This window comes from Mustela nigripes, chromosome 4 (assembly GCF_022355385.1).
Source record: "Mustela nigripes isolate SB6536 chromosome 4, MUSNIG.SB6536, whole genome shotgun sequence".
Classification (NCBI taxonomy): domain Eukaryota; kingdom Metazoa; phylum Chordata; class Mammalia; order Carnivora; family Mustelidae; genus Mustela; species Mustela nigripes.
Genome location: NC_081560.1, coordinates 100,980,780 through 101,003,193, shown reverse-complemented (window position 1 = coordinate 101,003,193; position 22,414 = coordinate 100,980,780). Strand labels below are relative to the sequence as shown.

Sequence of the window (22,414 nt, the reverse complement as noted above, 5' to 3'; positions counted from 1 at the left end):
TGATCTGTCTGTCAAATAAATAAATTTAAAAAAAAAAAAGTCTTAAAAAGAAAAAAAAGTTATGCTTCGATTTTCAACTGTTTGGATGGTTGGCACCCAAACCCCCATGTGGTTTATGGGTCAAGTTGTCAATCTTATTCTGCTTCTGAATGATGGTTCTTTGAAAATTTGAGGATGGCTCTCATACTGCAACTTCCTTTCCGGTCTCAGCTGTCATGACTAACTCCCCAAAGCCTTTTCAATGACTCATGAGGCTACTGTTGTTCCTCAGTCTTACTCTAGTTTCTTACTTTCTTAGAATGTAGAACGTATAACTGTCACATGCGTTTGGAGACTTCAGTTCTAGAAGTGGCTGAGGGAGACTTGCTCTAGTATATAAGAATGCCTAAACAAGAATGCTCATTGTAACCGTTTATGGAATAACCCAAATATCCAGCAAGAGAGGACTGAACAAACTGGGGATCTGCATACACTGCCATACAGGGCCGCCGTTTAAAAAAAATGAGATGGGCCTTGAGGGATCGCCCTGGAAATATGCTCAAGTTGTAGTATGAAGTTAAAAGGAGAAAGGAACTTTTAGACCATGATCATGAACATGAGCTATAAGCTCCGATTTATGGTTTAGAACACAAATAGGATTCTGTTTTTATTGAAAATTCATTACCTGTATCTATGCATACACATACATATATAACCGTTCGCATACATATTATGCGTACGAAGGCAAAATTGGGGGGGGGAGCTATAAACTTGTTATTTCTCAGGAGCATAGGGATGGGCTTATGAGGATATTTTACTTTGTGCCATATATTTCTATAATTTTAAAGGTTTTTACCAGTATATGTAAGTATAATGTTGCCTTGAATATCACAGAAGCAAAATGTCACTCCAGAAGTGGGTCTGGCTGGGGAACACCAGCCAACCTCCCATTAATTCCGAAGAAGAACTCCGGGACTATTTTGGAATGCATGTTTCCGTCTGCACTAGTGTTCAGGGTGGGGATGGGAGAAGCCACTCGTGGCCTCCCATGAAGCCCGCAGCCAGCCACAGCTGCTGGTCTGTCCCTCTGGTCTCCTGGCCCACACTTCACCCAAGAGCCTACACACGGCCACTTCCCATCACTCCTGGCTTTCCTAGGCTCCTACTAGAAAAACAGAACTATCTCAGGGTCAGAGAAATTTACATTTGGGATGAATCACAGCACAGCAAAGAATCACCTTTCAGAAGTTCTGCCAACTTAAAAAGAATAGAACTTTTGTTTCAATTTCATTTTTCAAGGATAATCATTGAAGGGGAGTTATACAGATCCTTCTAGGAGATCCAGTGGGATCTGGAGAAAAGATGATTTCATTTTCACAGCAGTGGAGTTGTTTATGACTCATTCCTTGTTTACGGCCATTTTTATGTATAATGTAACATAGCACAACTACTTCTATGGATTTTAAATATTTTTCTTAGTTTGCAAATCATTTATCTTATTAGTGGGCCTGTCTTGGTAGTAGATTGCTTCCGATAATGAGGGCAGGGACAGACAGACCGAATGGGCAAAGTCTAGGTCGTATGTGGGCACTTGTGCAAAAATCATCTTCCAATTTCATAGGCAAACACTGCTCTGTCTCCAAATCCGCAGCCTCAGGAATCCGGAAGTCGAATATAGGGTGAATAAAGACGATTCACCCCTGTGCTTTATAATGCGCTCTGTCTGCAGGACCTTGCTGGGACAGGAGACAAACAGAGGCCCTGTACCCCTCCCCTATTCCTGCCAGAACCTCCTCCTCACGGATTCCCTCTGTTAGGGCTACATCACCAAAATTTTACATGCAACGATTAAACCCCTGAAATAACAGATTTATTTATTTATTTTTTAGATATCACTTAACCCCATAGATGTTACGGGGTTTTCTTCACTGAGGGAATAAAATTCTTCTAGTGATTATCTGCTTGTCATGGGGCTTCTCAGTGGAAATGGAAAAAATATAAGCTCCTAGTATCAGAAAGAAAAACAATGGGGAGGAAGAGGAGGCATGGGCAGGGAGGGAAACATTTGCTACCTGAACTATTCTGTGTAAGCAGCAAGAATGTCTGAGCTGGGGTGGCTGGGTGGCTCAGTCATTGGGTGCCTGCCTTTGGCTCTGGCCATGGTTCCAGGGTCCTGGGATCGCCCCCCTGCATCAGGCTCCCTGCTGGGTGGGAAGCCTGCTTCTCCCTCTCCCGCTCCCCCTGCTTGTGTTCCCTCTCTCATTGTGACTCTGTCAAATAAATGAAATCTTTTAAAAAAAGAAAAAAAAGAATGTCTGAGTTTTAATAAACCAGATGCTTCCTAGTTAGGCTTCTTGTTATAGTTTTTCTTTCTGACAAGACAGCTGACTTTTCCTGTATCATGACTTTCTGGGAAAGGCACAAAGTTGGAAGCATATACATCTGCTTCCACTTAGAGATACCTATTTAACGTGTTCACTGCGAAATCAGACTTAGGAATACTTTCCTTATGAGAACTGAAAACAATTCGTAGGATAATTCATAGGGTAATGTCCTGACTCCTAGGTTTTTAAGATCTCCAAATACCATTTTAAAACAAAAAAACTGACTGCAAAATATACGTTCTAAAATGCAGGTTTAGGGGATTAAATGATAAAATGCTGCATCAAGGACACACATTGATAGGATGCAACAAAATTCCAGAGTTCGGGCAAAGAATGTCCTAGAATTAAAGTCTGAAAGGTCCTCTTGCATGAATCAGATCTAGCCTTCCATTTGGAATAGTTAGTTTTACTTTAAGTCTCCACATCAAAGATACAGTGTGTCTCAGACCTGTGGACAGCGAGGCACACACCGCATTCCAGATGCATCGGGTGATGTGTGAAGGGAAGTGACGGGGGTGGGGGGGGTGGTGACTGGCGAACAGCCACTGGACGATGGGTACCCAAAGAAACGACATCTATTTCATGTTAGCAGCAGGGCAAACTCACTATGAAAAACAGATCAGCTGCTGCTACAAGGATGAAAGGAAATATGGCCGACTGGGGAGACCTCCTGGGTGGAATGATACTATGAGCCGATTCTGATGCAGAATGAATTCTGAATTGGGGTGAGAAGCTCGCAGCTCTCACTTCTGAAGCCAAGAGGGGGCCTGGGCAAAGAGTAAGACACTGGGGCTCACGTCATTCCCCGTGGTGTTCAGGAAGGGATCACCGAGCATCTATCTATAATATCGAGCTTTGTGCTACCAGAATCACCCAGGCTTTGAGCTCCTCTTCCTGATACAAGGTTTCTACTTGCTTTTTAGAATGGCCACGGCCATGGCTTTCTACTGAAGTGGTCCGGCCTGCAGGTCTCAGAGCTGGCCCCAGACCCCGGTCTCTGCATCTCCTGGGGATTCTCGGTACTACCTGACACACCTCCTTGACCCAATTCTTGAACTTTGCTGTTTTCAAAGAAGAATGCAGAAAGCCATGGGTCAGCCCTTCTCATTCGAGCTTACAACTTTATCACTTATTCTCATCACCCTACTTCTTTCAAAGGAAAGAATAAAAATACCTTGGTTGAAAAAAAACCTGTTCAGTAAACTGAACATTTATTTTAAATGATGTCCCATCTATCAAATAGAACTTTCTACCAAAACAGCTATATTACCACACTATTAATGAGTCACCGTGCTGTATATTAGATCTTTAAAACTCATTCATATATTTTTTAAAAGATTTTATGTACTTGAGAGAGATAGAGATCATAAGTAGGCAGAGAGGCAGGCAGAGAGAGAGGGGGAAACAGGCTTCCTGCTGAGCAGAGAGCCCGATGCAGGGCTCGATCCCAGGACCCTGGGATCATGACCTGAGCCAAAGGTAGAGGCTTTAACCCACTGAGCCACCCAGGCACCCCTAGAACTCACTCATCTTAAAACTGGACCTACATCTCCCCATTTTCCCTTCCCCCAGATTCAACTTCTCTTTGATCACGGAAGATAACGCTAACACTCTGTGTTGTAAGGTTATAGAGTAAATCCGTCTCTCCTGGCCATAGAAAACCTTTTTCAAAACTTAGGAAGACTTGCAAAACCACTTGGAATGAGATAAAAAAGTTAACAGCGAATGAACTGGTTTCATAGTTAAGTACTTGAAGCAATTAAGGTACAGACTTTCTGCAGTTTCCCACGTGTACAGACTCTATTCTTCTCAGCCATAAACCACACCAAAAAACTACATGGACTTGTTCTGAAGGAGCCACATTATAATTGAATGTATTATTCCTGCCTTAAGTATTTGACATCAGGGGAGATAGCTAAAAGTAAGCAATTAAGATGAATGTTTAGCAACCACAAGCTCACATAATAATTTAAGACACTGATTATACTCCAAATCCTAAACTCAAAAGCAAATGTTCACGGTACAAATTATGCGTAATGTAAAAATCATTGTACTGTAAGTTTACCACGTTCACCAAAAAAGGTTCTTATTAATTCTTAATAATATTTGTCTCAATAATACTTCTCTGATTTTTGGTTAGTAATCTAGAGATTACTAGAGATTTTTGGTTAGTAATCTAGGGATTACTAACCCAAAATCAGCCCCACCAACACACCTTTTCTTCATTTGAGTAACTTTCTGAGAGCAGCTGATTTGCATCAGATCAAATGAAGCCAAAGTTGAAACAATAAGTGATTCTAAATCACTTTCCCTGACAGGCTGCTCATTTCCTACTTCACTGGAGAGCAACAGGAAAAACAACAACAACAAAAAACCAGGGTCATTAACATGGGTTTTGAATGAAAGGAGTCAGTGCCTCCCCCATGACCCAACCCAGCCCTTCCTCACTATGGGGCATGGGGAGCGCTGACCAAGCGGGAGAGGGAGCTAATCACCCAGACAGCCAGGCCAGGCACAGGGGGCTGTGTGAGCTGGCACACTCAGCCTCGTTCTACTGAGAACTCGGGAATGAGGCTTGGGAATGACTTCTCGAAGGTCACACAGCCTGCAGAGAACTGGGGTAGGATCTAAACCCAGCCCGTCTCAGCATCCAGTGCCATCAACCAGATGTCACTCATCCACGGGGCCCAGGGGTGAATGGACTCGGGCTTCAGGCCAGCTTGGCTAGTTGGGGGCCATGTGACCTTGGGAAATGTACTTAGTTTCATGCCTCAGTTTCCGCACACTGAATAGCTTCAAATGCTCCTTGCCACACGCGGTTGTTCATGAGAATCTGAAGCCCACGGGGCAGGGCCCATCACATAGTAAGCATTCGATACATACTTCCTATTATTATTAGCAACAGATGTTCTTTTAGACTCAGCAAGTCCACAGGTGCTTCCAGACAGATGCATGCGTGATAGAGCCTATCAGCTGGGGTCTGATTTAGGCAGAGATCCACACTGCTTTTTTTTTTTTTTTTTTTTAATATGAGCACAGGCACTTCTATAGTCTGGCATGGAAAAATAAGAATGTAATGCAAGTAATGAATTTTTAGAAACCGTATCATTCAAGAAAAATTAATTCTCATGAATTAAAAGACGCGAACTTCCCATACTGCATTCTTTCTTCTTGCAAACGGAGATGACAAAACCTATGTGAATATTCCCAAATCATGTTTAGGTTCCATTATATGCAAAGATATAAAAAGGAAGAGGCAGTTTCCAGAATATTCAGGGGTTTTCTACACAGTGTATTCTATAGACTTGTGTTTGGAAGAACACAGTCTGAAGTCTGAATCCCTTGATACTATTCCTTGCTCAGGTGTGGACACCACCACCAGCTAGCACCTCATTTCTCCCCACGAGCTCTACACAAATATTCTTCCTTAGGCCAAATGTCAGAGAAATATGTCAGCATTCAACTCATTCTCCTAATGGGACACTACCTGTTCACGAACGTTTGATTAATTCTGTAAGGACATCTTTACCTTTACAACGCATTAGACAGTGCTAGGGGAATAAAAGCAGAAATATTTTAAGACACACCACAATTATGCAATTTTGCAATGAGGCCATCTGGTTGACCAAACCATCATTTTAATCAGTACATTCTTTTGAAAAGTCATGCCAAGATAAAATATCCTTTTCCACATAGGAAGCACATGCTTCAGATAATGCTCAGAGAGGACACTTTTGAAGGACTTGTCCAGACCTGGCAACAATCATCAACTTAATAAAACTCTCTGCCTCTCCTATAGAACAGTTCAAAAGGAATCAAAGTCTTAACTATTTCTTTGGGATTCTTATTTAGCAATTCAGTCTTTGAAGATACTGGATGCTAAGAGAATTCCTTAGTGAGAAGTTGTCTGCCTCATTTGTCTAGGAATGCACTCAACACCTAAGAACAGAGCAAGCCTCAAAGAAGCATATGATGTTGGAAGCGATTCACCATCTCCATGAACCAAATACTGAAACGGAACACGAGAACTTCAGTGCAAAAAAGATACTTCGTGGCCCACTTGGGAATTCGTTTCCTTCCATTTTTCTCCGTCTTCCCAAACTTCCCAGTTTCTTCAAAGGAAAGAGAAAACCACAGAGAGGTTTTTAAAATCCAGAGTCGAAGCATGTGGCTTTTTATCACACTACCTGAAATTTCCCTTTCAAATAGAAGGACTTCAAAACCGGCAGGGACTGATTTTCCATCCTCCACACTTTGAACAAAATTTTACAGTTTCTTCTAGCTAAGTATGTCAACCAACAGCTACCTAATGGGCCTTAAGGAAATTTTTATCAGGGCTATTCCTTTTTTTTTTTTTTTTTTTAAGATTTTACCTACTCATTTGACAAAGAGACTGAGGGAACAGAAGCAGGGGGAGCAGCAGAGAAGGGAGGAGAGGCAGGCCCCCCACTGAGCAGGGACCCCCCCCATCCCCCAACAAAAATGTGGGGCTCAATCCCAGGACCCTGGGATCATGACCTGAGCCGAAGGCAGGTGCTTAACAGACTGAGCCTCCCAGGAGCCCCTGGGCTATTGCTGTTATTATGGCTTTAAAAAGATTATGTTAGGGTCACCACAAAACTGAGAGAAAGGCACAGGGAGTTCCCATATACCCCCTGCCCTACACATACATAGCTTCTCCCACTATCAACATCCCTTCCACAGTACATATGTTACAGCTGCTAAACCTGATAAAAGTACTGATACGTACTTATCACCGAAGTCCACAGTTCACTTGGGTTCCTCTCTTGGTATTGTACATTCTACGGCATTGGGAAAATGTGTAAGGGCATACACCTGCCACTGTAGTATCATACAGAGCAGTTTTACTGCCCTAAAATCCTTAGTGCTCCTCCTAGTCATCCCCTGACCCCCCTTGGTAAATACTCATCTTTTTACTGTTGCCATAGTTTTGGCTTTTCCAGAATGTCATATGGTCAGAACACAGAGTAGGCAGACTTTTCAGATGGCTTCTTTCACTTGCTAACATGCACTGAAGGTTCCTCCATGCCCTTTCATGGCTTGAGAGCTCATCTGAGTGCTGAATGGTACTTCATTGTTCGGGTGCGTCCATTTATCTACCCATTTACCTACTCAAGCGTATGCTGGTGTCCTGCAAGTTTAACTGCAAGTTTTGCAATTACGAATAAGGCTGTTATTATCATCTTTGTGCAGGGTTTTGTGTAGACAAAGATTTTCAACTCCTTTGGGTAAAGTCCTAAGGAACATGAAGAAAATTCTTGAATGATTTTTTCTAAACCTTAATTTAAGAAATACAAACGAGGGACATCTGGGTGGCTCAGTGGGTTAAGCCTCTGCCTTTGGCTCAGGTCATGATCCCAGGATCCTGGGATCGAGCCCTGAATCGGGCTCTCTGCTAGGCAGGGAGCCTGCTTCCCTCTCTCCCTCTGTCTGCCTCTCTGCCTACTTGTGATCTCTCTCTCTCTGTTAAATAAATAAATAAAATCTTTAAAAAAGAAGAAGAAGAAGAAATACAAATGAAAAGGGAACATGATGGGAAGAACGTGAGTCAAACTAGCTGAACCACCACTGTCCGACCACAGGGACTCTCATGCTGTGGAAAACTGCTGGCAGGCAAATGCTCCCATTTTCAAAAAGGGAAGGAAAACGAAGAGAAATACCTATCTTGGGAAAAACACTGTTATTAAAATCTGATGCACGTGCATGTAAAGGCAAGGGATTTGTTCCCAGGACATGAAGGAAGTCCCGGAGCGTAGGTCTTCCGTGGTTAACCTCCTCGAGTCTGGGGGCAGACCAGGCAGTCGCTGAGGCCAGCAGGCGACCCAGACACAAGGTAGTTGGTGACTCAGCCTAACGGGGAGATGTGGTGGCTGACAGGATCTCACAGGATCCTGACAGGACGGGATTCCTGCAGGGTAAACAACGCCTGTGGACAGTGGGTTGATTTCTCTGGACAGATGAGGGGTCCTGCAGTTAATAATGGAAAATGGGGCCTTGTTCAACATTGTCATCATGATTCCGTAAATGCAGCCAGAGGAACGGGCTGAAGCAACGCTGAGCAGTGGCGTGCAGGCCAGGTGACAACGTCGGCTCTGGGGTGACCTCAAGAAGCTCGAGTGAAGACGTGTTGACAGCAGTCCGCATTCTGTAGAAGGCCAGATAACAGGTGCGCTATGTAGGCTCCAAACCCCGATGAGACGGGGCTAGGGAGCAGCAGCCAGGAGAGGGCAGGAGAGCTAAGGGCCAGGGTCCCGGTTGACACCTGCCTCCCTGGGCTGCCCCGGAAGCATGGGGCTCCTTTCTGGGCAGCGCACAGTGACTCTGTCCAAGTGACGCTGTCAGCTGTTCAGGAAGGGGACTGCTCAGCGTCTGGAAGAGGAGAATCAGCGGTCTCCAACAGAGGGGCTGGTGCAAGGGGAAACAAATCTCAGGACGTGGTGTCAGAGGGCCAGCATTAAGGTGAGGCAGGGACCCAGAACGAGTTTGTTTTCTTCCTTCCTTCCTTCCTTCCTTCCTTCCTTTCTGCTAACTCCCCCCAAAAAACCCAACAACAAGATTGTGTCTTGTGGTGGTAAGTTCCCTGTCATTGGAAGTATTCAAGTGGACTTAAGGGACCACCAGCCCTGGGGAGGGGGGTGTTGTGTAAGACAGCTGAGCGTCTACAGTGGGCTTGGGTGGTCAGTTCCTTTTCATGAGCCGCAGGGATCGCAGGACCTCGAGGCCCCACGCGGGCGGACAATGGAGTCTCCTGTCTGATGCTCCAAGAGGGGGTTCGCGGCCTTGTGTAACCACGCCCGGGAGCAGGGTCACTCTGCAGTGAACAGCTGTGGTGGCTCTAAGACAATCTCGGACACAGCGACAGGAGGGAGAGAACGTCCTGCAGACATGTGTCTCTGGAGGGCCCTCCCGCCCACCTCAGGCTTCACCCAACCCCGGAGAATCGGAGGCAGACGATATCTCCAAGATGCAATGAACACCACTGTTGACACGGAACATCTGCCGGGTCACTGAGGACGGCTGTGTGCACGACGCAGCTGCGACGGGAGCGACCTCAGGACCCTGAGCTCAGGACCGGCCCGAGGGAGCTACTGGCTTGACATAACAAAAATGAGAAAAAAAACTAGGTCAGGTGGCCCAGTGCAGCCCTAGTGGAGAGCTGTGTGATCTTCTAGTACTTTCTCTTCTCCTCGAGCATGGTCAGGTGTCCAGCGGAGGCTGGCTCCATGGAAGAGGCAGGCCATTCTGGGGCACTCTGGGGGATGAGCTTGCCACTCAGACTGGCCACCAGGCCCCTGATGAAAACCGACCTCCTTTTGACAAAACAAGAGGTTTGCTGGATTGAATGGAGTGCTCCTAGACTCAATGCCTAAAACATTTAAAAACATGGAAACCATAGAATGGGGGCACCTGGGTGGCTCAATGGGTTAAGCCTCTGCCTTTGGCTCAGGTCATGATCTCTGGGTCCTGGGATTGAGCCCTGCATCAGGCTCCCTGCTCAGCCAGGAGCCTGCTTCTCTCTCCCTCTGCCCCTGCCCACTGTTCTCTCTCACTCTCTCTCTCAAAAAAATGAAATCTTTAAAAAAAAAAAAAAAAGGAGAAAGAAACCACAGGACGCAGGACACAGCCTACCTTGTAATATCTGTAAACACCAGTGCATTTAAGATGTAGGTTCTATATCTGAGACTTTAAACAATTGAGGAACCTGTCCTCTTCTATTGAAAATGTTCCAGTTAACAATATGAAGTTGAGAATGAAGGTCCTTTGGCTTTTTTTGTTTTTCTCTTCTTTCTTTCTTTCTTTCCTTCCTTCCTTTTTTTTTTTTTTTTTTTTTAAATTCCACATCTGTTCATAGAAGTTGGCAGAATGCACTGGGAACAATTGTGAAACCCACTTGCGTTTTCTCACGGATCAGACCAGGGAGGACGCCTCCCACCCCGCTGCAGCCTGGTGAGACTGCTCTCTCAGAGGGAAGCCACAGCTGGTGACAGCCAGACAGCCCTCGAGAAGGTGGCTTTGGCAGCAGTAAATCCTGCCATTTCTGACTGCAGCTCTCAGGCTCTCTTCCGAGCTAATGGGGAATTCCTCCAATAACTCTGGGACCAAGTGTCCTGCTCAGCTATTTCGAGAAATTGTTTCACCTCTTCATAGACAGGAACGGGGCCCTCTCTCATGGCTTGTACCATCCCACGGACTCCCAACTCTGACATTCAAATGGTACCTCTTAATTCTTAAAACAACGTAGCGTTTAAAAAATAAAAAACACCTAGCCCATGGCCCCCCCAAAACACAAGGAGTCAGATGGAGCTGCCCTCCCCCCAAAACAGGCACCTGTGATATCATCTGAAATGTCTGTGTGGATGAATGAGATGAGAGGGGAGATCAACCACCCAATTCACAGCATTCTGGGCATGGAATCATGACTCAGTTGATGCCAGAGGAAAGATCAGGAGACAAATACGGAAAAAAAACAAGCACCATCGCAGATGTGCAAGGAAGAGGTAAGAACGAAAACGTAGGAATATTTGAGAAACTGATTTTCATGTCCTCTTTCAGGCCATGAGAAGGAATAATGAAAGTGGGGAGAAAGCACATTTATTAAGAGCCTGCTAAGGTTCTGAATGCTGTGGGGACATCTTCAAGGTTCTGTCCCGGGCTCGCCACCAGCACAGTGTGCAGCAAGAGAAGGCTTTCACTGGGCCCACTGCTCCTGGGACTCGGACGACTTTGGGAGTCAGGAGTTGAATGACTTGATACATCGACACACAGGAAACACCTGAACACCTTTCACGGTGCGCATTCACATATCATTTTAATACTCTGTTCAATGTTTTTCTCCATTTTCATTTTTTTTTCCAAGTTTTAATTTCAATTCCAGTGGCATTCACACACAGTGTTATACTACTTCCGGGTGTACAGCAGAGTGATTCCACACCTCCACACACCGCCCTGTGTCACAGCGGCAGGTGCCCTCCTTCGTCCCCATCCCCCACCTCCCCCATCCCCCTCCCTCCTCCCCTCTGGTGACCATCCGTGTGTTCTCCATAGTTGAGTCTGTTTCTTGCTTTGTCTCTTATTTTTTTTTCATTGCCTATTTGTTTTGTTTCTTAAATTCCATATATGGGGAGTGCCTGGGTGGCTCAGTGGGTTAAGCCTCTGCCTTCGGCTCAGGTCATGATCTCAGGGTCCTGGGATGCCCCGCATCGGGCTCTCTGCTCAGCAGGGAGCCTGCTTCCCCTGCCCCCCGCCTCTGCCTGCCTCTCTGCCTACTTGTGATCTCTCTCTCTCTGTCAAATAAATAAAATCTTAAAAAAATAAATTCCATATATGAGTGAAATCATATGGTATGTCGTTCTCTGATGGACTTATTTCTCTCCGTCTTATACTCTTTCACTCCATCTACATCATTGCAAATGGCAAGATTTCCTCTTTCATGACTGACGGATATTCCATTATCTATATATCTCCATGCACACACCACATCTTCTTTATCGATTCATCAATCAATGGACACTTGGGCTGCTCCCAGACCCTGAATATTGTAACTAATGCTGCTGTAGACATAATGGTAAAGATATTCCTTTCAATTACTGTTTCTCTGTTCTTTGGGTTAATACCTAGTAGTGCAACTGCTGCCCCAGAAGGCAGTTCTAACTTTCCGAGAACCTCCATACTGGCTCCCACAGGGGCTGCACCAGTTTGTGTCCCCGCCAACGGCACCCAAGTATTCCTTTTTTCTTAGGGTTGTTGATTTTAGCCATTCTGACATGTGTGAGGTGGTATCTCACTGTAGTTTTGATTTGTATTTCCACTTGGCCCGGAACACCCATCAGAGCAGAAATTTAGGTCAGGGCGGGGAAAAATAGTTTGGTTTCCTGGTGCCTCATATCACGACGCTTCGTTAGCTCCTGGAGGTAAAGGAGCCATACACAGAATTTGTTGTTTTTAAATAGCAGGCGATCTCTGCTACCTAATTCTACTGCTTGCTATCACTTTTATACAGGAGCTGAAAAACTATGCAGAATCGCGAAGATTCCTTATTTCCATTCCATACATTCAGACTTGAGCTCACTGGTACTCCACGGTTAACTCTAAAACAGATCTCAACACACATGCATATGTTTTACAGGATTCTTCACTGTTACCAAGCGCTTTTGGTCAGTACAAAGGAAAAATCATCTCGACTCAAGAGTTTCAAGTCTTCATTCTGGCAGGAATTTGCAGAGTGAGCTTTATGTAAATTGACAGAAAGAAGAAAGGCTTCTAATTGCAGGAGGAATGACCGTAATTATGAGGATGCTTGGACGGCTGGACACAGGAGAACAGAACATGTCTCATCGGCTTGTCCAGATCTCTCTTAGCCTAACGCCACAGGGCAGCCCTCAGCCAGCGAGGGGTACTGCTGAGAGCACCACTAACACAGTCAACACATCAAGTAGCTACAGAACAGGAAACAGTGTCCTGGGAACACCAGGATGCACGACCGACAGTTGACTTCGAAACCATGTGACGGTGAGTTACACACATCTAGGCTTCAGTCCTCCCCCAAAACAGGACAGAGGGTTGCACTGGAAAACCTCTGGAGAGACGATGAAGACAAAACGAAGGCTTGGATACTAGAATTTAACCAGGAGGAAAAAGGGGACACATCCTCCGATAAAGGGACAAGAGCTTCACTATGACAAAATGAAGTAGCTGTCCATGCAACCCTAGCAATTTTTTTTAAATGACAGTATTAAGTTTGGGTGTGTGATACCAAGCCTTGAGATTTCGGAAGTGAAACAGCTCCAATGCCCTGAGAGCAGGAAGGAAAAGGGACTTGGAGTTGAAGGTCTTTGGGGTTCTGAATGAGTCACTCTCCTGGGTTTTGAGTGATAAGCCGCACGGATGAGGAGGCAGCACTCGTCTGCACAAAAGCACATGAGAGCTACGAAGTATCATGCAAACCCCTGGGGCTCACGCGTGCGGAAGCACAGAGCAGAGGCGAACTTGGGGAGGCACAAATGAACTGAAGATATGTCTTCTGTCGCAGAATAGGTTAAGGACCCAGCCAATAGCATCCGTTAGTATTTAAATTTCACAAAGGAGAAGACTAAAGCCAAAAGGTAAAGTTCGGGTCAACAACAAACATGGGAGCTAAGAACAGGGCTTGTCATGAAACCAAGAGGTGTATTAAATCCCACTGACCCCCAACAGCTGGATGTGTCCTAACAGGACTGTCCCAACGGCGGGAAAGGAGAAGGTGGAACAGAGCCTGCTGCAGGTCTACACATCCAGAGGTGCCCAACAGCCCATACACACTTTGCGGACACCTGGAGTGAATGAGTGAATGAACCCTTTAGTGACCAGGACATGCCAACACAGTATTTTTTCATCCAGTGTAACACTAAGCTGTTTAGAAACAAAACAATGACACAACCATCAGATAATTGCCACCAGCAAGAAGAAACTTCCTAATGTACAAATTCACTTTAATACATGGTGGGGAGACAAAGCCCCCCTACGCTTGTCTAGAAAGTTGTCATCAGGTGAATTCTGAGTGACAGGGTTTGCACTGCCTTGAACTAGAACCAAGAGGTGCCAAAGCGAGAAGACACAGTGAGCTTCCATCTACAAAGAAGACGAAAGAGAAAAAAACTTGCCAACCGCCTGATTGGGTCACACATCCAGTAGGTCATACTAAGGCACTCGGGGGCTTTTAAGAAATGCTCTTTGCAGAGTCTGCACTGATCAGGCTGGGGTAGGCACTGGTGTTTAAAAGCTCTTCAGAAGATCCCAGGGGCCAGCTGGAGCTGAGGACTGTGGAACTCCGGGTTGGCGAGGGGAAAAGGAGGTTCTCGGGGGAGCACAGTTGCCTGACTTCTGTCTGTGTTCTACCTGGCTTCGGTCCTAAGAGCTGCTGCTTCTGCTCCTGACTGCTGGATATTAATACAGGCTCCCAAGCGAGACTGACTCTGTGTATGCACGTGTATTTTAATTACGAACACAAAGGCCCATGCAAGGGATTGTTTTCATTCACAGGGCCCTCCGTACACTGGCCTCTGGGCTCTTGGCACTCTTCTTGGGACTTGGTTTCCCCACTTAGAGGGTCTGTTTCTCAGACACTGGTGTGTTTTCATCACATTTATCCTCGGTCCCTTTGAGGTAAGCTGTGTAATTATAATCATTTCCTGCTATCAGATCACCGAAGACTAAGTCTGAAAAAGAGACAGTGGAGAATATTTGAGAATGTGGATTAGTGTGATCGAGAGAAGAGGTCACAGAGAAAAAGGGTTAGGTGGGTCCTGGGATTCACTTTTGGACTTGACTTGCCTCAAACTGAGTGTCCATGTTTCCTTCCATAAAAAGTGGAGAGAAAGGAGTTTCACTTTCTCCCTCTTAACTAGTAAATATTACTTTACCTTGTGTTTTCCTTTTTTAAGATTTACTTATTTATTTGCCAGAGACAGAGACAGCATGAGTAAGGGGGAGGGGCAGAGGGAGAGAGACCAGCAGACCCCTTGCTGAGCAGGGAGCCCGATGCGGGACTCAAAGCCAGGACCCTGGGTTCATGACCTGAGCCAAAGGCAGATGCTTAACCAACTGAGCCACCCAGGCACCCGTGTGTGTTTTTGTGTGTCTCTTTGTAGGCTTATGGTGTGTGTGCACGTGTGCGTGTGTACACGTGTCTGTGTCTCTGCGTGTACATGTATGTGTGAGTCTGAGTGTCTCTGTGTATACAGATGTATACGTGCTCGTATGTCCGTGTGTCTCTGCATGTGACCCTCTGATATGGAGTGTTCATTCTCTCATTGCACAAATCAGGAAACTGCTGAGCCTAAGCTGACCTGAACTCCCACAGCTGCACAGAGCAGGGCAATGGTCATGTGAAGAGGGCTGCCTCTCCCAGACCCCAGCACCCGCCCCAGCACCCACCCCAGAACCACTAAACTGAATCCTCCATGGCATGGCTTCTGGAAAACAGAGAGGACATGGAGAACAACAGTGAACAACAGCAATGGCCACGAACTTTACCGCACACATACCATGGGGCAGCCCTCCTCTCCGCATGGAACCCTCACAACTTTCTCCTGAGTTCTCTACTTTGGAGAAAAGGAAATTGCGTTTTAGAAAGGTTAAGGGATTCGGCCTCTTGAATTTTGCACGGGGGAGGGAAAACCAAGCAAACAGCTCTGACCAAAGACAACATGTCCCTGCAGGGGCGGTTCCTTGTTTGAGGGGGCCTGAAGTTCCAAGTGTGGGATGGGGGCTTCAGAAGGCAGCGCTGAACCGTGAAGAGAGAATGGGACCCTGAGGTGTGCCCAAGCAAGAGGGGCCAAGGAGCCCGAGTGTCGTTAGCTTCTGAGGGAACCTACCTCCAGGCCATGGCTTTCTTTAAAAGACAAGTCATTTTTTTCCTCTTTTATTAGGAGATATAAAAGCCAGAGATAAGAGAGCCAAGAGATAAGACGGCTGGCGCTAGGTGCACCCTGGGCTGAGCTGTGGGGAAGGATCTCCCAGAGCCGCCGTGCCCTGCTGCCTCCTGCAGCATCTGAGGCCGACCCCGGACGGCTCTCCACCTCCCTTTGTTTTCCCAACCCAAGCTCTGGACCCTGGAAGTGGCTGACCGCCGGGGCTCCCAGCAGAAATGCTTGGTGCAAGGTGTGGAGGAGGCCTGTGATAGGGACCCCAGAGAGTGGGTTCTCTGAAGTGGACTCCTCTGTCAGGAAATGGGCCCCATGTCTGCGGAGACAAGTGAGACGTCAGTGACTTCACGTGCAGAAAGAGAAAGCACCTCCCTGCAGCTGGACACAGTGAGGGGCGTGCGAGACGGGCCAGCTTAGGAAACTAAAAAAGACCCCTTTCTCCATGCTGTGGTGGGCTCTGTAAGTACCGCCAGGAACTGAAGATTACAACGTTCAGTTCTCCAAGATGACTTCTAAGAAGGCTATTCTATAGTGCTGACTGAATTGAAACTAAAGGAAAATACAAACTTTAGTTTTAAACCCAATTTTCTCCTTTCTCTGTGACATCCATTCAACCAAATCTTCCAGAAACGCTTCCCTTATCAGTACCGAGAGCCGGTAAAGCCCCCAGGGTCGACTTGCATTCACCCCTGACTTTCCTGTTTAGCTGGAAATAATCCTTTTCCCAAGATCACAGATTCATGTCCCCAGTGTTGCCCAAGCCTACGCACCCATGCATTGCAGTGAGCGTTGGAGGGTGCAGAGATGGTCTCCAGAGACCACGCCATCAACGCCATGAGTCTGGGCACCAGGACAGTTATAAAAGAATAAAGAGACCAAGTTAGTGCCCTATGGAAATGACTGTCAGGGACACCTGGGTGGCTCAGTGGATTAGGCCTCTGCCTTCAGCTCAGGTCATGATCTCAGGATCCTGGGATCCAGCCCCGCATTGGGCTCTCTGCTCAGCGGGGAGCCTGCTTCCTCCTCTCTCTCTGCCTGCCTCTCTGCCTACTTGTGATCTCTATCAAATAAATAAATAAAATCTTAAAAACAAAAAAGGAAATGGCTGTCTTTTTGTTCATACTTGCAAGGCATTTCAGCTGGAAAAGGGCAATTCTAAATTACTGGCGTTTCAGTTGAGAAAGGAGAGTAGACAAACTACTCAGGAAGAAAGCCCCTCCCCATGTCTTGTGAAGTTTGCAAAGCAGTTTCCCAAGCCTGGACAGCCCCCAAAAGTTCTGTTTCTTTTGCTTAACTAAAATTAGAGTCCACGAATTTGCACCCCTACTAGTTTTGTTTTGAATGGACCAAAACGCTTCTGCTAAATTCATCCGGACCTTTCTAATATCCCAAAGCCATCTGCCTCACGTGCCAGAGAGCAGTCTGTCTGTCTAGAGCCCGTGGATAAAACTCATGAAAATATGGTGCCAGGACAATTGTGATGGCCAAAAACACGCATAGGGCATTGTGAATTTACTTCCGTTCTCCCTGCTTCCACACCAGATTTGAGAAGGCGCGGATACACAACCTCGGAGCATCTAGCATATGTGAGAGGTGAAGTTTGAAGGGGACTGCTGGCATGTTCTGTAGCACATTCCTTTCCCTAGTTCCTATGGACTCTTAGTAGAAAATGCAGACCTAGACATTGGCCTCCAACTTAAGGACTCTCTAAGCACTTGGCTTTGGCTGCCCCAAAACCAGATCTTTGGAAACCTCTTTATGACCAGACCTCCTGACACAACCCGCTAGCCTGTCCCCACACGACCACCTCAAGGGCAGGGCGCCCACGCCTACGAGGCGCCATGGCCATGCTCAGGAAGCACGCGTGCAAACCTCCCAGACTCGGCTCTTGAACAAGCCAGCTGCCCCTCGTGACCAGCCACGAGCTCTCTCTCCCGAGAGTAAGTTGCTGGCTGCTGCTGGGCCAATTCCTTTTTCTCCTAACCCGTCAATGGAAACTTGCTCTGAGATTAATTTCCAACCGAATAAATGTTATCACCAGATGTCTTTCTGTGCAGCAGCCCTTCTTGAAAACAAATTTTCCTTAGTAATAGGGAAAATGTAACTTCAAGGAGCCTGTGCACAGCTCTGAACAAAAGTTTCATTTTGTGTGTGTGTTATACAGGCCTCACGTTGGCCGTATTACTAGCTTTCGGGGGCTGCACTTCCTGTCCCATGTACGGTTTTGCCATCATCTGCAAAGTAAACGACGTTTGATGGAGCCCACCGCTCCGTGGCCGTCGGCACCTCCACACTCCCATGCGTCCCCAGCACTCCCTGGGCTTCCAGAAATAGTCACCACATGGCTGGCGCCCCGAGCAGACCGGACTCAAACAGTAAGCCCTACACCCCACTGCTTATGAGAAACTTAGAGAAGCTGGTGCTTGGATCCCAGACACAGATGTCTCCATGTCCCAAAATTAAAAACACTCTCACTTGTTGAAACAGAACAGGCAAAAAGCGAACAGAAACGCTACACACACAGAACCCCGGTGCGTGGCAAAGTCACCATCCCAACTGGAGTGGGTATACAAATGCAGTTTCCTCCTCAAAAAAATCACTCCTTCACTATTGACTCTGCACAGGTATGAGTAGAAGTTACTGTTTCCAGAGTAGGAAACTGTGTAACAACCTGAAAGGATGGGGAGAAGTAGGTGTCTCACTCTCAGGTGAGAAATGCTTCTGTTTTATCATGAACTAGGACTCAAACCCAGAAATAAGCCGTGGGAAGGGTGTTTGGATTCGGCTACCTTTGGTTTTTTTTTTTTTTTTTTTTTTTTTTTTTTAAATTTTAACCCATTTTGGTTAGAAATGGGCCAGGCTAGCGATTCCAGAAGCAAGTGGAGTAAACACTGCCAATACAACCACCAACCCAAAAGCCACTCCCTTCACAGAGCACAGAGGCAGGATTTCTACCCTTCAAACACGGAGCAGGAACTAAAAGAGTAGAAGATCGAATGTTCTAAGGGAGCACCGCTGACCGAGGGGCATCACCAGCCTGATCCCGGCACGAGCAGATCACGACTAAGGGCTCCCTCCCCTTCGACCATCTACTTCATCTTTTCTCCCCAGACATCAGTTGAGGAAATGGTGACACAGGCTAACTGATGTTTGAAGGTCCCACGGGAGTTGGGATTCTTTTGATTAAAATGAAAAGGCCCCGTGAGAATGCGGGGCAAGTTAGAAGGGCAAGACACGTACAGGTAAGCAACTGAGGAAGCGGTGGGCATGTGGGTTTCCATGGAGGTTTCTGGGCTAGAACTCAATACTCTGGTCCATTGTATCACCGTGCAACCGAAGCCTCCAAAGTCCAAGTGTCTGTTCCAGTCTCGAGAGGAACAGAGTTCCAGCAACACCCTCAGAACACAGGCATCACCTGCAAATCGCCGGAGCTGCCAGGCCCCGCTGACCCCGCCCAGCGGCTGACGCCAGGGCAGACATCCGTCATTAGCCCTGCACAGAAATGACATCCATCTGCTCGTCACTGCGCCTGGGGACATTTGATAGCACAGCAGGTTTTGAACTGGTGAAAATGGGCAGATAAACTCTATTCCATAAAGATATTTCAAGGGATAGAAAATTGAAACGCTTTCTTCTGAACCGAGTCTTCTGTAGTAAATATCAAAAAGGCAGTTCTGAGGAAATGAATGAACGCCAGGGTCCATTTATTTCCTGCACTGATGGGGGTGGATGAAATGTAAGGGTGGTGGACTGGGGGTCCGGTGTGGGTCTGAAAGTGCTCTGCGCTGGGGGAGGACAGAGAAACAGGAGCATGTCACTGCAGGGCTCCCAGTGAGGTGGGAGCCAGTCCTCCTGATGCAGATCTTGCTGCGGTAATTAAGGTGAACGCTCAGGCCGATGGGGAGCCTGCTGATCTCACCCTCTGGGGCACTTCCTGCCCTCCTCCAATTAATCTGCAGGACTCAGCATCTCACTGAATTGCTGGGCCCAATGCAAAGGAAGCAGCAAGGCGCAGTGTACAAAATCTCACCCACAACACCGGGTCATGGGCGCTTCTGTTCCCAGCACCTCAAGAAGCAGGCACGATGAGAGAACAGAGACAGCTTAGTTTTGGGTAAGGCTTGGCTCTGGGATACACTGTTTTGCCACACCTCCACCGCGTGGGCTCACACGGAATTAGGGTGGACCTGCCACCAGCAGGTGGCTCTTCAGAGGGATGATGGCCCTTCTCAGAGGCCAGCTCGGCCCTCATTCAAGTCCACGGCCTCTTGCTCAACACTTGTCAGGGCCAGAGTTTAAAACACAATACGGGCTTTTTCAACAGACAGCTTTGGCATTTAAAAAAATATATTTTATTTTGAGATGCCTGGGTGGCTCATTCGTTAAGCGTCTGCCTTCAGCTTGGGTCATACCCCGCATCGGGCTCCCTGCTCGGCAGGAAGCCTGCTTCTCCTTCTCCCACTCCCCCTTGCTGGGTCTCTCTGTCAAATACATAAATAAAACCTTTTAAAATAACAGGAACAATGATTTAACAAAAAGAATATTTTATATTTATTTACTTATTTGTCAAAGAGAGAGAGAGAAGGAGCGAGTGAGCGGGCACATACAAGCAGGTTCCCGGCTGAGCAAGGAGCCCGACGTGGGACTTGATCCCAGGCCCCTAAAATCATGACCCAAGCTGAAGGCAGACGCTTAACCTACTGAGCCACCCAAGCACCCCAGCTTCGGCACTTCTTGACTCCTCCCGTTCTCCTCAGCCCTGCTCCCTGGCAGGGGACAATCAGAGGCCTGTGTGTTAGACGGAGGCTGGAGGGCACAACAGCTGACTGTGCGCTCTCGCCGGGCGATCCTTCATGTCTTTTTCCTGAACTGGTACTAGTTTTTCAACCCACATACCTCTCTGTATTAGGAACACGATCACCAGAATCTTCCACAGGATGGCAGCTTTTATCACTTTTTACCCCATAACTATAGCTAGGACTCTCATTTATAATACTCTGTTATCAGAGCTCTTTTTCCTACATATTGCCAATCCTTTAATTCGAAGGACCCATTCGGCGAAGTTGACAGCATCCTCCTTGAACACAAGAGCCTGTGGAAAGGATGCCAAACTTTGAATTAAGAAATTGGGGTTAAAATACTGGCTTTATTACTTGCCAGCCTGGTGATCCCAGGCAAAGAGACGGAGATTCTCTGGCTGTGTTGCTGAGAAGATCAAATGAGATCACGGTCAAAGGAGAAGTGCTAAGCAAGACACCTGACCTCTAGAAGAATATCACATATCTCGTTAAAAAAAAAAAAAAGATCCAAGAAACCAGAAAACTCCTGTATCAAAGTACAGCCTGTCTTTTATAAAACACACAACTCTATGTTAGGTCCCTGAAATGCATTTTCAGTTCTTCAGAGTTAAAATGAGATTTCTTCTACGAAGAAAAGTTATTGCTCCCTGAAGCTAAAATTTTATCTTTTTACTGGCCTCACTCCTTTAGGCCAAGATGGTCATCTTTAAAAGAAAGATATAAAAAGATAAGATTCAGACAGCATTTTAAAAATCTTAAGATTAACATATGACTCCCTCAAGATGCAGGGCTTGTCCTTCCTTGATATCTCCAGGCAGAGGTCTGAGTAAGTTCGGACTTTGAATTAGGGCTTCATGTGTGCACTTTTCAAAATCTGGTAACTCAAGTTGTAAGATCAGTGGTTGTAGCAAATCACGTTTTCCACTCTTTTAAATGTTTCTATATTTTTCTTCTCTTGAATCACTATATCTGAATCCTAAGTTACATGACCGTTCCGTGGGAAGAGGGAAAAGTGCATTAAAGAAAGTGCTCCTTGTGGGGCGGCTGATGGAGCATGGGTCTAGAGGTGGGGCTTCTTGGCTGCGTATCCTTAGCCTGTCTCCTCACCCCTCTGTACTCCCAGTTTTTCTGTCAGCAAACAAGGGCGTGCACCTCACAGGTCACCCAAAGTCTTTCCTTAAAAAATAGACATTCTTGTCAAACTAAAAATACACATGTAACCCTTGATACGGTACGAAGCAGAGTGCATTACCTAGGAAGAAGTCAGCCTGAGAAGAGGAGTGAGCATCTAATCAACGCCTTGAGCAGCTTGAACTGATGGGACGTGGAGAAGACGGGCCAGCAGGTTGGAGGAAAGCATGAGAAGCCAGTCCGGCAGGTGGGGTATTTCCCAGCAGAGGCACAAAGAACAGGGTTCCCACAGTCACCCACACACCGTGGAAAGGGGCTGATCTGGCTGGAGGATCATAGATGATCACGGAAGGCAGGTGTGGGCCCAATTCTGGGGTCATGGTTCCAACAATCTACCACTAAAAAGACATATTGAGACAACTAGAGAAATGCCAATGAGACTGGTTGTCAGATAACATAAGATCAGTGGTTAAGTTTTTAGAGGTGATGATGACGTCTGATTACATGAGAAAAATCCGTGTTTTCAGAGATGCAGAGTGACATACAGAGTGGTGAAATGCCATTCCATCTTCTTAGCTGTGACATAACTGGTTTTAAAATATTTCAGAAATGAGAGAGTGGACAAGAGAAAATAATCTTCCTGATTTGGGGCCCTGGATGTGTATTATGACTTTGGTAAGTGAAATGAAAAAAAATT

At 46.5% G+C, this 22,414-nt stretch overlaps 1 protein-coding gene across 1 annotated transcript in view; it reads right to left on the bottom strand.

Moving 5' to 3' along the window:
• Positions 1 to 22,414, bottom strand: part of EGFR (epidermal growth factor receptor) — a 202,670-nt gene that overhangs the window by 102,704 nt on the left and 77,552 nt on the right. The window lies entirely within an intron of this gene.